The sequence below is a fragment of the Arvicola amphibius genome, chromosome 4, assembly GCF_903992535.2.
Source record: "Arvicola amphibius chromosome 4, mArvAmp1.2, whole genome shotgun sequence".
NCBI classification, from domain to species: domain Eukaryota; kingdom Metazoa; phylum Chordata; class Mammalia; order Rodentia; family Cricetidae; genus Arvicola; species Arvicola amphibius.
The window spans coordinates 4,244,868-4,250,867 of NC_052050.1; the positions used below are offsets into that span (position 1 = coordinate 4,244,868).

At 51.0% G+C, this 6,000-nt stretch overlaps 1 protein-coding gene across 5 annotated transcripts in view; it reads right to left on the reverse strand.

Annotated features, from left to right (window-relative positions):
- Positions 1-4,995, reverse strand: part of Tnrc6c (trinucleotide repeat containing adaptor 6C) — a 117,591-nt gene extending 112,596 nt beyond the window's left edge. For 3 of the 5 annotated variants that reach the window (XR_005285044.1, XM_038326465.1, XM_038326463.1), the window contains exon 1: positions 4,927-4,995. The gene's annotated coding sequence lies outside the window, so the exon portion shown is untranslated. The remainder of the gene's footprint in view (positions 1-4,926) is intronic. The other 2 variants (XM_038326464.1, XM_038326466.1) reach the window with 2 other exon arrangements.
- Between the last annotated feature and the right edge of the window lie 1,005 nt (positions 4,996-6,000).

Here is a 6,000-nt window from a genome sequence, read left to right on the forward strand (position 1 = left end):
ACTCTGTTGTTAATTTCGTCTCAGCAAGAAGGCAATCCATGGGGCCTGAGTCGGCAGCTCCCACTTGCAGATCTACCTTAATTCAAGCTTGCTATTTTAACTTGGATTCTCCTACTTAGTTCAAAGAGTAATTAAAAAGAAATGATCTTTGGTAATAAACAGTACACAATACAGGCTCAAGACAAGCAAGTGATTTTTGCTGTTAAAGTTTCCTGGCTTTTTAGAATAATCTGACTTGATGCTTTGATACTAGAGGTCCATAGCTAAAGCCTTCTGAGGCAGGAAGCATGACTGTATAAAGAATATTCTCTACCAGAAGGTCTAAAGAAGAAGACAGAGAAGGTCTTCAGATTGAGAAATGAGGCATCTGTTTAGGAGATTGAAGGCTCCTGGGGGATCATTTAGTACACAAAAAGATGATGGCTACAAAGAATGCTATCAGCTTCAAATGGCAATGAACTAATAATTTTTAAAAAAAATTGTTGTGGCAGAAAGGTTTATGAAGAGGCAAATGGAAAGCAAGGCCCATCAGCCCAACTCAGCCCGTACTCTGGGGAACCCATCTCCCAAAGGATTCCTCAGCCTTAAGACTATGCATGGCCAGGTGAGCTCATGTGTTAATAACAGGAAAGATGTGTTGCAACAAATAGGAAAAGGGGAGGGAGTGGTGACAACTCCACATTCTAATTCCTGAGAAAGTATTTGAATTCATTGGTCTGCAAGAGGAATCGACTTCAGAATTCACACTTTTATCCACTCTTAATCACAACCATATCATAGCTGGAACTCCAAGAGCCACAGGATCTTCTTAAGTAGGAACGCTGCTTTCACAAGGCTCCTGCTGCTGCTGTGGTGTGCAGCTGTGGAAGGCGGGCTCAGGAGAGTGTGCACACTGGCTGAGCTGCCTCAGGGATGTTTCATGGCTGGGTGCCCAGATTGTCTAGCTCTGCACACAGCTCTGTAGTGTTTTGAGGGCTACATGGGAGGAATGCATTCTTAAATTAGCAAACAGCTCTCCATCTCTGCATAGCTTCTTCAGTCTCTGGAAGCATCTGAGGCCAAGAAGTCACTTAAGTGCAATTCCAAAAATGGCACAAAGTGTACGGAGTTACACAGCACCCTGAATACGTAAAACCATTCTATAGCAAAGTGGAGGATGAAAAATAAACCAAACACGCTCTGGACAGAAGCTACCATTTCTCTGTCCCACATCACTTACATGCATTCTCTGCAAAGTTACAAAATCATTTCTGTCAAGTAATCTTCATATTTTTAAGTAATTATATTTTTTGAAAAACTGTGTATAACCTGACAATTTATCAACAGGAACATATTTATGTGTTAAAGTCTATTTTTAAAAGGTATATTATTTTATAAGAAACACTCTCCTCACAACAAGTATTTAAAAGTCAGTTTATAAAAACTTAATTTGCATAATCAAACTGGCTTTAAAAAAAGTAAATCTGGGGGCTGGAGAGATGGCTCAGAGGTTAAGAGCATTGCCTGCTCTTCCAAAGGTCCTGAGTTCAATTCCCAGCAACCACATGGTGGCTCACAACCATCTGTAATGGGGTCTGGTGCCCTCTTCTGGCCTTGCAGGCATACACACAGAATATTGTATACATAATAAATAAATAATTTTTTAAAAAAAGTAAATCTGTTAAAAAAAATCTACCCCCAAAATTGACTAGTTCACAGACGACGCTCCACTCTCCCACTCAAAGCTATGATGTCTTCAAACAAAGTGATTAAGATGTTAAGTATTGTTAAGTCCCCTTCACTGAAGCCACTTATCCTGACAGAGGACTTCATCACCTGCTCATCTCTCAAGAGATTTCCCTCCTGCTCACCTACACACATAGCAAGGCCCACTGAAAGAAAGCCTGAATGAGAAGTAAAAGCCTATCTGACTGTCTCAAAGTAATTTCAGTCAAAGGAAACCAAACACAACGGGACAAAAACAGTCACCTGGCTTTTCTTAGCTCACTTGGAGCCTTCCATGCCCTGCCTGATGGGGGCTCTGCCTCTTGCTCTCTCCACCCAGATCTCTCCTGCTCCAAGGACTGCTGTAAATCCAGCCTCCCCATCTCCTTTTCATGCTTTCCTCAAACGAAGTTTTCTTTGCTAGCTTCAACCCAAATCACCATTGTCTCAGATGCTATTTGTAAATCTAACAGTCTTAGCCTTACAACTGATTTCCTTTTACCTACTCAAGTATCACCTTTGCACAGTAAGCCAGACTGAGTTGTAAACAGTCATCGTGGGCTCACACACCCCTCCCCTCCATGGATCAAATTCACACTGGAGAAGGTGGCAGTCTACAAAAACAGCTCTTCAGCCTCAACATATTAGGTTGTCATGGAGCCAAAGACACGTAACACAGTCAAATCAAATCACAAAAAAGCAATTTTACTACTCTCACCCTCCCCCATATTATCTTGGGTCCAGCAAGAATAACTTCACAGGCAGGACCCCCTTATCCCCTATTGGTGGATATGAATAGGTGGGGTAATACACTCAATCCTTGCAGAAATTTTATCTTTCACACAAAGCTCCCTTCAATGAAGAAAAAGTCATTCCTCATCCCACTCCTGACTTCCTCCTGGGCTTAGTTCTGGGTAATAGTATCTGGGAAAGCACACAATTATCTCAGTAAAGGGCACTGATTAACAAAAAGGTGGCAGCAATGAGGAATACTGTCCTTTAAAGTTTCAAATAGTCTCCAAATGGCTAGGTTACTTTTTAGCCAATGACATCAAATGAAACAATGCCTCTTACTCCTGCATAACCAGTACTCCAAAATGCCAAGTCAATTAATTAAGCATAAATATAATCCTGCCACAAAACAATCCTTTATTAAAGTTTATCTGCCACTTGTGACAACCCAACACTAAAGACAAAGAGGAGGAACAGCATTTACAAGAGTCCCAACAACCACCAAAACATTTAAACACCAGAATCCCAAGTGGAATCCTTTGCCAATCTCAGGGTCAAAGCTTTACTATTATACCATACTAGCACGTGGGAGGTCAGTATCAAGTTGCTTTGGACAAGGAGCATGATTTAAACCTATAGTATAAAAATCAGATCCATATGATTATATCACAAGTGTAGGATGCATACATTTAACTATTACTTCCTGAACTATTAATTTCTCATTATTCAAAATACAAAAGAAAAATAGACTCTTAGGAATCTTTTGAGGAAGGGATTGAGACAGGGTTCCTTGTGTAACCCTGGTTGTCTTAGAACTGTGTAGACCAGGCTGGCCTCAAATTCACAGAGATCCACTTGCCTCTGCCTCCCTAGTGCTGGTATTAAAGGCGTGTGCCACTACCACTCAGCTGACTCTTAAGAACCTTATGAAATTGGAAATATTAAAATATTTCGGTAGAAGAAAAAAAAACTTTTCATTATGGGTAAACAAAGTCCCAACTACTCAGACCTCCTGTGAACAACAAAATCAATTCAGTTAATTTAACAAAACCCCGCATTTTAAAAGCCTCACTGTGCATAATTTTCCTTAAAGAAAAAAAGCGTCTTAGTGGGTGCCACAATGAAACGTCAAAAGCAAGGCTCACCTCTTCTGTTCTGGAAAAATGTAATTTTCTTCAAGGTGCCTTCTGACAGCCAAGTTCAACTGGCTTGGGTTGTCCTATCTAACTCAGTCTCTCATTTCGTAGGGAAGAAGACTGCAATCCAGGCATACAACTGTCAGCACCCCACACAGTTCAAACTGTACCCTAACGTCACTCGAGTCACGTTTTGAAGGTCTCAATTCATTCATATAGTTATTCCAGTCCAAAGACAGGACTGCATAGTATAACCCCGTTTTCAGTCAGGTGCCATTCAGCAATGTGGTCACGAACGGACTAGCTATAATTGGTTCAAGCCGGTTAATGTGCACACTAGATACTCACAAAACAACAACCACCACCCAGAAGCTGGGCAACACAATGGCGCAAACCAGTCAGGAGACTCCGACGTGCAACTCCTTCAAGATGCCCAAGTTGGCCATCAACGGAGCACCATTTTGAGTTTTGAATCTGCGCTTCATACCCAGAAGCCAACGAGCAGACCACTCAAACGGAGGTTTCATCTGGCGAAGGGAAAGGTTGGAGCCAACTCAACTAATTACGTTCGGAGGCATCAGCACTGTCAGATGTCTCGGAACGCCATAGGTGCAGCCGAGCCCCGCCGGCTCCTCCTCCCAGGGCTCCCGCACAGCATCCCAGCACCGTCCTTCATCAGGATTCCTCCAGCTACGCGCCGCGCGCGCGCCAACCGTCTCCAGCCCCGGCCAACGCACAGGGGGGTGGGGTGGGGGACAGCTTGACGTCCACATCGGCAGGTTTTAACCGCTACGGATGCCATTTCGCTACATCTCACCTACTTGGTGAAGGCGCGGACCAAGCATCCCTAAAAGCAGAGGCGGCGTCTGGGCGCTCGGCTTTCGTTATCTGTTAACGGGGCCGGGGCGGCTGCAGTGGCGGCGGCGCGTCTTCCTCGCACGCAGCACTCCGCAGTGTCCGTTTGCCACACCGTTACATAGAAATCCACCTCATTTCACAACTGCAGGGGGCCCTCGGGGTCGCGTACGGCTCGCTAAACAACGCCACACTGCGGATCGGTGTATGCCACCCTTTGGAAACACGGTCTGCAGGCGACCGTGCAAGGAGATTGAATCTCATCCACTGCATTAGTTTAAGAGAAAGAGAGAGAAAGAGGGGGACGGCTCAGCGTCCGACCCTCGGTCCCCCAAGCCCGGTGCCGCACGCCCGGCCCGGCGCTCGCTGCCCGCGCCTCTCCTCCCGCCCGTCAGCCCCGGCCGGCGTCGCACGCGGGTCGCTCGGGGCCGCCGCGCTCCGGCTCGGCCGAACAAAGGGCCCCGAAGACCTCCTGGCGCAGCGGCGGCAGCGCGCTCACCTGGGCTCCGTCCCCGGCGGCGGCTCCGCGGGGCTCCGGCGGCGCGGGCCCGGCGGTGGCGAGGTCGCTCTCGGCCGCCCGGGGCCCTCGGAGGCGCTCCGGCGGTGGGGGCCCGCTCAGTGTCGACGCCGCGGGATCGAGACCCGGCGCGGGCGGCGGGTGGGCGGCGGCACGTCCCGGCAGGTCCAGGTCCAGTGTCCGCGACGCCGCGACGCGCCCCGCTCCTCGGTCTCGGACGCAGCCCGGGTAGGAGGCGGCAACGGCGGCGGGCGGCTGAGCGCGGGGCCGCTCCGCTCCCTCCGCCTCGGGCTCCGGCTCCGGCTCGGGCGGGCCCGCGGCGGCGGCGGGAGCGCGACGGCGCGGGGACGGCCTGTCACGGGGACGGCCGGGACGGCCCGGCGGCTCTCAGGGCTGCGCGGCGACGCGGTCGGCGACAGCGGCTGCGGCTCCCGGGGCCGTCGCGCTGAGGTGCGGAGCTGCCAACGCGGCCATCTTGTTGCTCTAACTGACAAGAACCCCCCCTCCCCCCGCTCCAGCCAGACGCGGCGCTCGCGCCCCCGGCCCCGCCCCGCGTGGGCCTCCAACAGGAAGTCGTACCGGCCTCTGGCACGTGACTCCCACCGCATCTGCATACCGGAGGGCGATCTGGCCAATCAGCTCCCAGATCCTGAGCTCCGCCTCCAGGCACCACGCCAGAGCCCATTGGTTCGTCCCGACAAGGCCACGCCTCCTCCTGCTCCCTTAATACCCGCCCGCGCTGTGGTTGCCCAGACCGCGCGGGGAGCGCGCGAGGGTGCGAGCTGCGCGTTCTTCGCGCGCCTCGGACGCGCGCTTCTCCCGGAGCTGGCTCTCCTTTGCGGTCAAAGCGGAAAGCCTGACGGAGTGCGTCCCGTGGCCTCTTGCCCCGTCGCCTCTGGGCTCTGTGGCTCCGAGCGCGTTAGCGTGCCCGCTAAAGGGACGCGGACTCAGTGCTGCTACGCGGCCGCCGGGTTCCCCGGCTCTGCGCCCCGCGGCGTCCCGGCTCTGCGCAGCGTTTTCGCCCGGCGGCGCTGGCCCTCTGCGCAGCGGCGCCCT